Here is an 11,570-nt window from a genome sequence, read left to right on the forward strand (position 1 = left end):
TTAAGTCTTTGTAAGGACACCAGCAGAAGAGTCAGTCAGCATGTTTAGGTTTTTCCTGCTAATTCACTGACATGACTCCACTCAGCAGGATTTGGTGACAGGGTTTATTTTACTTGTTGGTACAGTGACCTGAAGCTGAATGGCAAATCAAGCTCATTATTAGCAAATTATAAGATGCTACAGAATTGAACACTTGATGGTGAAATTGCAGTCTTATAATTCAATAGAAACCAATATTTAATTTCAATTTCCTCCTTTCTAGTATGTCATCACTCCTCTGTATACTTGAGCAGATTTCCCCCCTCTGCATGGGTATTAAGGATTCATTAATGTTTTCTTTATACTCTGATCCACCCTGAGGTTTTGTTCAAACTTGCAAAGACCCCATTTTTAATCTCCAGTGAAGAGTTAATTTCTATTTTTAAAATATTAATATATGCTTTGTTTGTTCAGCATCTGAAATGTTAAAAATTACAATATTAAAGCAAATGCAAAGTTCAAAGGCAAGTATATTGAGGTGTATCAAGAGACAGATTATATGTGAGTTGAAATAAGTTTGGTTTATGGATAAGAGAATAAATTCAACCACCTCGTGAAAATAAATATATTGTTGCTGCAGAAGCCAATAGAGAGAGTTTTTCTGTTTAAGCTTTCATAAGTTAGTATAGCCTGCCTTACCAAACACTGAAAAAATCCAAAACCAACTTATTTTACCTTTGTCCTCTGTGAAGTTCATCTTAAATATTGTGTAGGTGGACTTGAGAATGTTTAAAAATATTTAAAGCAGCAATGGATTACATCAGAAGTAAGGATATCTGTTTTGGGCCAGAATCTGTACAGTGAAATAAATGGGATCTATGCTCAATGGGTGGAGGAATTAGATCTGTATTTCAAGATCAAATTAAAATCAATAGGCTTGTATTGCTTAGAATTTTTATGGTCTAAAATATCCTAAATTTATGCTTGAAAATTATTTGTTTATAAAAATCATACTTGTGGATGTTATACAGTTACAGACAGGAAAAATATTTAGCATGTCTTTCCCTAAACCAAACCAGTAAGCTGAAGTAATCTGAAGGTTTCTAGAATGTTGCTTCTGTTTTTAGGTGACCATTAGTAAGAAAGTATGTAAAACCCATTTTAAATATTTTAAATTGTTTGAATCATATATATCCCCCTGTTAGGCAGGATTTGTTGTTCAGTCAATAGGTTGTTTTCCAGTTATCTTAATCCTATTCTAAATGGGATTTATATACAAGAGAAGAAATGGACCAGCTGTCATTTTGTCTGCCCGGTAAGCCTGCCTTGCCAGTAGGAGTATCCATGGAGTAAGGGTTAGAGCAGTGAATCTGAACAGCTGTGTTTTCAGCCCATAGGATTCTTGGAACAAGGTTTCTCAGAACCTGCCTGCCAGGAACATATTCAGAGGAAACTATCTACCTATTCTGCAACTTTAAGAAAAAGTTTCTTTTTCTTTTGGTAGAATAGATTCCATAAGTGATGCAGAAAATGTTTGTGTATCATATAATGAGTCATACAGGTTGGATTTTTTTTGCTTCACTTATTTCTTTGTTTGTTTTCCTTTTGCACTGTGTATCATTTTGGAATAATAATGCGAATTTGCAGCACAAGGTGAGAGAGTACCATTATGAAGTCTTACGGAAAAGGGGTTGCTAATTTAGAAGAATGCAATATCACGAACCAAAATCTAGAAGGACCATAGAAGCACTTTCACAGCTGAAAATGCAAGATCTGTTGTTCATTTCTGGAGCAATGTCTGAGTCCTGGAATGGTCTTGATAACTGTACTGGCTTTCCCTGGCCATACTCTACATACAATATCAGCCTCAGTTCTACTCTTGCTCATTGTACTGGGATTTCTTTTGAAACACGTAACTAGCCTAAGGTACAGTGAGATATAGATTATTGTGGTAGCAAACAATTGCCTCTGAGAAGAAACATTGTATTAAAGGTAAGGAAAAAGAAGCTTTCAGTTTTTCAAAAAGTGAGTGGAAGTTGATTACTTGATTAGTGAAGTGAATGGAGTTGATTAGATCATTATCAGCTGAAAACATAGCCTACACTTTCTGGAAAGAGTGGTTACTGAGGTCATTAATTCACATTTTATTCATCTTAACTAGTTTGATAATTTTACTTTGTGATGAGCTGCCTTTGGTAAATGTGTTTGAAACACAAAAACAGTGTTTTGGACTCAGTACCAAAAGGAATTCTATATTCTTACACTGAGCAAATGAATAGCCCCTATGCATTTGTCTACATGTAGCCTTGACTCTGACAGCAGGAATAGGGAGGAGATAAATTTCATTGAAGGTCTCTCAATAGAAATATTTACTGCAGCCATCCTGTCAATTGGCCCAAAAGTCTGTTATTGGGGGTGCCTCAGATGATTGAGAGACAGACCCTTCTCCAGCTAGAACCCCAGTTTTGCATTTTGCAGGTGGAAAATAAACCAACAAGAAATAGAAATTTGAAAATGTAAATAAGGGTCACATCCCTCCATCAAATTATACATTTGAAATTATTATAAAATGTATAAATTTTAGGATTTTAGAGAAAGTTTATAACAAAACACGTGCCAGCTCTCAGAGGGATTAAATTTTGCTTTGAAGACCAGTTTTGGAGGAGTAATGCCCTACTAGGCAGGTCTTTGAACATAATGAATTTCTTGGGTCCTCTCACTGAAACAAAACAATATCCAAATATCTCAGATTTATACAGTTTTATGAAGCTAAATTCTACCTCATTTACTTGTTTCAATAGATACACACCCTAAATCTCTGGGAGGAAAAGCCTTGGACTATTATGTTTCAGTTGGTACAACTCCCTTCCTGTTGCTATTCATAACTATAAATGTATTACTTCTTTAAACTCAAACTAAAAACCCAGCTATTTGTCATTATCATCAGGTTTCTTTAACACATTGATTTTTTATTTTTTGGTATATCTGCTGCTCAGGCATCTCTCAATGCTATGGAGAGGTTTTAGAATGCAGCACAGGCTTAGGTGTCCCTTCTGTGGTAGGGGTCTATCTTATGTTGATAAGACACAGTTAAACCCAGCTAACAGTGCTATTGTGCTAAATATGGACCATCCTGCCCCTCTTTTCTAAAATTACACAGTGAACTTTGTTGAAGTATACTGATTATTTTTTAATCAGTTAACAGTGTTTTGTGTGGCATTTTTATTCCCAGACTTGTCTGTTCTTAGTCTTGCGTATTTTATGAACCTCTGCATGTGGGAGGCTTTCCAAAGCACCTTTAACACTGTTGTGTCTCATCTAAAAATCCCACTTCAGTGAATAGTTTAAGTGTAATTACTAAGGTGATATCAAGTGTGAGACTCTTAATAGAATGTGTTCAGGTGCCCAGGTAAGTGATAGGACTGTGTTTGTTTTGTGGTCATTTGAGGAGTTTTTTCAGGCTTTTTTTTGTTTGTTTTGTTTTATAAATGTAAACTGAAACAAACCCACAGAATCAGAAATACTCAGGATGGGTGCCTTACACATGTTGTGGAACACATTGCTCACAACCTAGTATTTTCCAACTGCTGCAGATATGCACTTCTAAGAATAGGGCAGAGTTTTAAATCCTACCCAGCCAACTGCGTGGGGAATTTTTAGCCTGGCTCTAAGAACCATCTTTAGTTATTGCATAGTTTGGTTATGTTTTATTAAGTGAAAACAAACTGCCCCATAACCAGGGCCAAATCCTGCAAAAAAGTAACAAAATAGGTATTGTGCTGTCCATAACAAGGAAACTACATCTCATATGCTTCTGATTCTTATTTTATGAGGAGAGCACAATGAGGACAGTTGTGATCATTGGATGTAAGAGACTTCAGTAGGATGCCAGAGCAAAATTAGGGCCTTGCAGATGGATTTTTGTGAACACTTAGTGCCAGGTGTACCTGTGCCACAGTACCGAGTGCTGCTGGTGAAAGCCTTAAAAGTACAGACAGTTTGGTCTAGATGAGCTGAAGTAGGAATTGCTGATGAGAAAAGCTCTTTCTGCAGCTGGAGCTGGGGAGGGTGTGGTGTAGAAGAGGCAGGGAGAAGACTGGAGGTGGTGAAGGCATTGAGCAGCAGTGTGGGTGACGTCAGCTGGCTCCCTTCTCCCGAGGCATGGGCAGAGCTCTCACGCTGCTCCTTTGAGAAGCTGCCTGACAAGTCTGTGCCTGTAGCACTGGAGCTCAGACTTCTGCAAGATGGGATGAACCTTATCTGATAGCTCCCAGCAGAGCAAAGAGTTACTGCTTTCTCCTCCCACACTTCCAGCCACATTTTCCTGTCACTTTCCTTCATCTGATTCATCTGTGAAGCAATTATATTTGCTAATCTGTCAGGAAAGGAATTAAAAAGAAAATTTGAAAACAAACCTAAATTCCCAAATCCATGAGTATCCACTATGTCAGTGAGCTGAATAGGCTCAATAGGAGATGACAGGAACAGTAGTATTAGGGAGTAAGAAGAACTCTAATTCTGATCAGGAGACAAGCAGCAAGAGAAGAAAGATGTAGGAAATGTGACTTCTGGCAGCAGTGAGACGAACTCAGCCAGCTTGCAGGCCTCAGGCTTACCTCACTGAGTGGTCCAGGGACCACAAGAGACCTCATGTTGACATGTATGATAAGCATGTATGCTTAGCTATTTATCTGAAGCTTGAAACTGCTGTGAAAACACGATGACTTCAGACTCTGGCAATCCTTCCTGTGCTTCCAGATATTAAGTATCCTCCACTGTGGGTGGGCAAAAAATATCCCACATACAATTTGTTTTGCGTAAGCCTTTCCAAGTATTAATGGAAAAAAAAAAACCATGATAAGATTATGCAAAACTTTATTGTTAGCAGAGGTGATAAGATTGTTTATGTCAGATGATGAGTGTTGCAAATCCAGGGCTAGTTTCTTCATTGAAGGTCTGTTTTTTGCTGAGGAGTTTGTTATTTGGAAGCAGTGACTGAGGAAAAACTCTCAGCTTGTCAGTCACTCAGACTTTAACGTCAGCTGTCCCCTGCTTGTTCGCAGTGCCAGGGAGGTCACCTCAATGACACGGGGCTCTGGCAGCTGCCGCCGGCTGTGCCGGGTGCCAGGGCAGCAGCTGAGCCCAAGGAGTCATCCGGATGCCTGTGACAGTATGTCACCAACTCTTCTTTTCCAGCAGATCCAAATATTTCACTGCTGCTTCACACAGCACTGTACATTTACTTAACCCTTTATCTTAGAGTGGTGATTATTAACTAGGAGCAAAAAATGTGTTGTAATACAGTTTCCTTATTTTTCGTGGAAGTTTTGTTTTGATTGTCAGGATCTCAGACCTGTTTCGTAGCTACATTTTCCAATCAGAAAGGTATTATTGTCCTTATTTTCACCTGAATCTGAAGTGGATCCTCTTAGTGATATTCTGCTCTTTGCTTGGTATTTGCTTCTGGTGAAATTTTGTAAGAAGTTTGAACTGATATACTGGCTCTGTGGAGCTGAAGGAAGACATCCTGCTTCTGTCTCTATGTACCATATTCCCACAGGTAACGTGGCTGTCTGCTCACTGAATCTGCTCACTAAGCTGGCTGAGATGTAACCAAGCTAAAAGGTGGTTATTGCTATGCTGATGAGTCACATCATTGCCCAGGGAAGCCTGATGAGTGCCAAAATGTGGTAAAGAGAGGATAGAAGGTGAAACTGTGGCTACTGGAAAATGCAAAGGAGCAGGAAAGAGCAGTGGAAGAGGAGGGACAAGTGGGAAGAAAGGGAAAGTGCTAAGCTGTTAGATAAAATAAGCTGTTAACTGTAAAGTTACCTTTACAGACTATGTAACACAATGTATGGAAGCTTTCTTTTTTTCCTTTTCTTCCCCCCTGGAGGTGAATAGGCCTTTGAAACACTTTCATCAGATCAAAGGTCTTATTACCATTCATGAATGCAAAGAATAATCTGGTTGTATGAAAGAATATTTTGGGGACTATAAAAGTTCTTTTCTAGTCATATCTTCTTAAGATGTGAATGGGCTCCTTACCCAGTGACTTAAGGAGAGCCAAGCTAATCTGCATGTGATGGCACTGCTTCATTAGATATAATTTCTGAAGAGTGTCTGCAAATTTCTCTGCAGCCTGGCAAGTAGGACCTGTAGTTGATTTGGAGATCTATTATGGTCTTTACAGATTTCTCACTGTCCAAATCACTTGGAGACTGATGGCCTGCAAAGGCAGGAGTTCAATACTATTTTAATAACCTATTTCAACAAAATCTTTGAAAATTTGGGAATGCCATTGTGTATAGCCTGTAGGTGAAATGACTATTTGAAAAGGGTTTGATGCATTGTGTTAATCTGGAAAAGGGGCTTGTCAGGTAATTTATCATTTCACTATTATAATAGCCTGCTGCCAAATGGATCTGGCTGTATTGTCAGACATACAGCTGATGCAGCTACAAGACATTAAGAAACTTGTTCTTGGGGTTTGAATTAGAAATTTAATCCCCATTTCAGAGCTGTGTGAGTGTCCTATACTGGCCCTAATGGGGTTTTCCCGAGCTGATCTCACACTGCAGCTGTGTGCTGCCATATGCAAATTAGCAATTAGAATTGGCAATGTTGGTAGTGGAATGGGTATCTTTGGTGGCTCCCATTAGGGGCTTCAAAGTAACTCTTCCTCCAAATCCTTATTCCTTTGACTGCAACCTTTTTTCTTAATTGCCTTACTCTTATTATATCTTCAGCAGAACTGACTGCAATACCTCAGGTCCTGGCTGGTCCTGCAATACCTCTGACAGTGCCTGCTTTCCAAAAAACATTGTGAGAGCCTCAACCCCTTCCACCTCCTCCTGCTTCAGCTAGACATTATCCTAATCCTCAGTCTTTCTCCTATCCTATATTAATCCCATAAACCCTGTGCAAATCTGCCTACCTCTGTCAGTATTTGATGAAGAAGGTCCAGGGGACAGCTCCCAGTGTGCACCATCTGTACTGAGAGGCTGCAAAAATCTGACCACAGCTTGAATCTCCCCATTTAATTGTCCCTAACAAACAGTTAGGAAATCCACAGAGCAGCTCTAAGTGCTCATAAGATGTTCTGAAAATGTTTTTTTTTTTTTACATACTGGTCCTTTTGGTTTTGTTGTATGTAATGCTTGTAGTATAGAACTGTCTTTGAGTAAGTGAAATTTGAATTTCAGTTGTGAAAACAACATGAATAATGCAAGAAGTGATGTATAGGCCACACTTTGAAGGATCATGAGCATGACTCAAGCAAGTGGGATTCTGTCCTGGTTACATGGAGATTTCAATCAGAAAAACATCCTGACTGTTTCTTCTTGTTTTGCTTGCAGAAAATTACTTTACATTCTCTAATTAACTTTTTCTTGAATGTACTTATTCATTTGTGATTTTCTAATTCTTGGAGGTAAAAGCTACCTGTAGTAGAGCTTGTCAAAAACATTTTATATAAAGGGCTAGATGCTGACACAAACCCTCCTGTGCTAAAACAGCATCTTGGAATTCTTTATCTGTTCCATTTCCCCCCCTTTTTAAAGCTATTTGCATCCTGTCAACAAATTCCAAAACAGTTAGATCCTACAATATATTTTCCTACATTATCATTTTAGTTGTATTTTCTAAATCTAGTTTTGACTTTAATTTCCTTATTTCTCCTGACCATTTGATTTGTTGGCCAACAAACTTTTGCCTGATTTGCAGGAACACTCCTAGCTGCTGAGAACAATGTCTAATCTCTCTAATTTTCAGTTTATTATCTAGATACTCTCAGTTTCAGAAACAAAGGCAGGATAGGAATTAGTTTAATGCTTTGGTTTGTACAACTTTGATTATTTAATTATTTTGCAGCTTAATAATTCAAAGTAATTGGATCCTCCTGAGCAATAAAAAGGTTTACAATAATTTATGGACAAGGTGCTCTCTCTTTCCATGTGTATGTGGGATGATTAATAAAGTTTCAGGTCTGTCAGGCATTCTGGAATGATAGGCTGAATTAGTAGCATGCCTGGGTTTTTTCAGCACTTCAGAACTTTACAGAGGGTCTCTGATGGCTTCTGCCTCCAATCTGTTTAATGACAAGAGTTAGATTTGCTAAAAAAGGCTTTTGGGCTTTTTTGTTTCGAACCCTGGTTCACAAGGCTCGTATCAATAACAAAGCCTTTTGTAGGACTAGCTGAAGATTTCTATTTTCCTTTGCACTTCTGCCATCACAAAGGCTCTTCCTTAGCAGTGTTTCATATTTTTTCACTGACAATGATGTCTGAACATGGCAAATGGACCTATTGCCCTCTGCAATACAGAAATAACAAACTGCTCTATATGTGTTTTGTAGCTGTAAGAAAGTGAATCTTATGTATTTTTGTTAAGGCTCACACGTGTAAGAATACTATCAAAAGCAGGGCTGTGTGTTTAGAGAGGATGAAATTCCTCAGATTCAGGCATGCCCTGATGCCTCAAGATTCTGAGGAGAGTTTGGGAGTCATACTGAATCATCAGATGAATGCTAACTCTAGCAAACCTGTAGCTAGAATGGCTAATGTTCTAAAGAGTTTGAGAGTTCCTCTGAGTTAGGGATGAGTGCAACAGTTGTGGGGAATAGATTGTCCACTTTTGCTGGAAATATTTCAAGGGGGATGCTGAAATCTGACTGGCATGTTATAAGAAGAATAATAGAAGAATTTAATAGAAAGTATGTTCTACAAAACTAGTACAACTCATTAAATAGAAAGTTAATTGGCTCTTCAAGAAAACACAGTTTCTTACTGATGGAAATTTGACAGTAAAAGGCAAAATGATGATAAGAAAATTCAGTGATTGGATGTTGAAAGGTGAAATTATTGCATGGTAGAAGAGATTTTTAAGAGGGGCCATAATTCCAGGGCAGTGACAAAAGTGATGAAACCTATCACAAAACCGGAGAACTTTCTTAGCATGCTCAGAAAAGTGACTAGTTAGATAATACAAAAGTGGCTTAATCAAGGGCAACTTAAAAAGACTTCTTACTGATATTTTTTCAATTTCCTTTTGACTTTTCACATTTCCTGAAGCAATTCTTAAAAATTTTAACAGTTCAGAATTTGCTGTTAGTCCTGGGTAGATGGTTATTTTGGCTGTCAGTATTATTATATCATCCACAGTCCTGCTCTGCCAGTTACAAAATGTATTTACAAGACACGTGGCAATTGCTACTGGATCCACTTGCTTGCAGCCTTCCTTTTGGAACTTTGTACATTTTAATCAGTAACCTTTTATAACCCAGAACCAGTGATTTTCAAATAGGCACTGAATTTGACATTCTTTTTGGTGTCATGAATCAAGAAATGAGAGTATAAAGATGCTGTCTTTTCATGAGCCAAGGAGAATTGTGAATGAATCTATGTAAGTCAGGAAAATCAGCCCTGCTTCTCTGTGTATTTCCTGCTTCCCATCTGCCAGATAGACAGGATGGTACTTTCCTAGCTCACAGAGAAGTGTGCCATTGTTAAATATGGACTGTTCCTTGCACAGGCATTTAGGTGATGTTTGAATTTGTAGTATACCTAAAATGATGGTTGGTCATTTGGTAAAATAAATGTTGGAAAAAAATAACTTTAAACAGCCTTTTAATTCATAGATTTCCGTGCAAAATAACAATTGCAGCCAGCCATAGTAATAATGGAATACTGCCTACTAAACTGTGCTACCAAAATTCAGGCCAGCCCAGACCAAAAGAGAATGGAAGCATCTGCTTGATTTTTGTTGAAAACCCTGGAACTCATGAGTGCTCACCATGAAGTATAAGCTGCCTCTGTTTCAAAGGATGTCTGTTCTAATTTGTTTCAGTTGCAATAGGCTTCTGTGCCTTATTGGTCTCCAGAACTTTACCTTTGAACAAATTATTTCAGATGGCATGGACCCAGCAGCAGGCTAATGCACTACAGTCATCATTAGCAAATGTGCTTTGCCCTTGAACAGTCTCCTATGCTAATCATTTTATGCCAGCACCATCCTTTTTCAGGAGTAGCTGCCCTTGCTAAAAGCAGCCTGGCCCTGTCCATTTGCCAGGGGGAGGTCCTGTCATGTGATTTAGTCCCTCTCAAAAAAGGTCTCTGTGTATGGCTTGGCTGACTTCTCATTTGATTGCATGCTGATACTGAGTGTAGCAGGCTGGCTATCTTCACAGAGGGCTATAGTTCAGCTGATCTTAGAGGTATTTTCCAACCCTAATGACTCTATGATCTCATCTGCTGCCCTTTCTAAATGAGCAACCAGACTGATGTCATGCATTAACAGATGACAGCCCTGGGTTTGGTGATGAGGCCTGCCTGCATATTACTAAAATGTGTATCTAGGAATGTAAAAATCCATAAATACTCTTCTTATGTGTATCTCTATAAATTAACTGTTCCTTCACTCAGAGATTTGGCCACTGACAGAGTGCAGTCTGTGCAGTCTTTTATCACCAGTGTTGCATACTCTGGTCCAGTCATACTGGGGGCTTTACAAACATTTGGGCAGTGGTGCCAGTGTGAGCTTACAAACTAAGAAAGTGAAAGAGGTCTTAAAAAAATCTTGGCTTTGAATCTGCGATGCCTTGTATGTGCCACCTTTTCTGATAATGTTAGAGACCTTATCAATACCAGGCAAAGTGTGCTGTTAGAAGACATTAAATGTACTTTAAATAACATGATTCAATGTTTACTGTGACCAAAGCTGATGTAAAACTAGCTGGAATTACTTAGCCTCCTACTTCCTTAACTTTAGCTCTAACTAGATAATTCCTTTTCTAACTCAGCTGTCTGTATTTATTCATGGCAATAACCTAACTTAGGGTGTTTATGGTGTTTATTCCTAACAATACCTTTCAGTTGGGGTAGATACAGAACATTTCACTGCCTGAGAGGTTACAAAATTTAATGGGAAGGGTAGACCATAGGATAGTGTGTCATGGTCCCAAACACACACAATATGAGAGTAAACTGATGTTTCTAGTGAATGGCCATAGGTAGTAGGACACTTCTCTGGGGTGTAGTACTAACATTGAGCAACATGAGGGGAGAATTAACCTCAGAAAGTGTATTTTAGACCAGAAAAAGAAAAAAATAAGGAAAGCATACAGGAAGCCCACTACTTGCTTTTGATTTGGTTTCATTTTATTTGTGGTACTATTTCATGTCAATTACTAACTTATAGATGTACCTTTACACCTCTGGACACATTCAAATAGATCATGCTTGAACTTCTGGAAGATATTTAATTGTAATTGGAACCTCAACAACACAAAAACCAGGGAAGATATAATGAGGTTCAGAGATCATGATGAACACTAGGAAAAAGTTAACTGATACATGAGAAAGTAAGTTGCTGAAGAAGCAGTTTCATGATCTATAGTTTGGCCTTTTGTCTGGCCTTCATCAGGTATATAATAACAAAGCTTGAAAGCTCTTTGATCAGCAGTTCAGCTCCCACACTGGGAATGAAGCAGGGCTTGCTCAGCTGATACCTCATTCTGACAAAGAAACTGAGTTACAGGAGCGACATGGAGCAGGAGTTGGTGGGGCATCAGTGAAAACAGTAGTAGACTAAAC

This window comes from Agelaius phoeniceus, chromosome 8 (genome assembly GCF_051311805.1).
Source record: "Agelaius phoeniceus isolate bAgePho1 chromosome 8, bAgePho1.hap1, whole genome shotgun sequence".
Taxonomy (NCBI): domain Eukaryota; kingdom Metazoa; phylum Chordata; class Aves; order Passeriformes; family Icteridae; genus Agelaius; species Agelaius phoeniceus.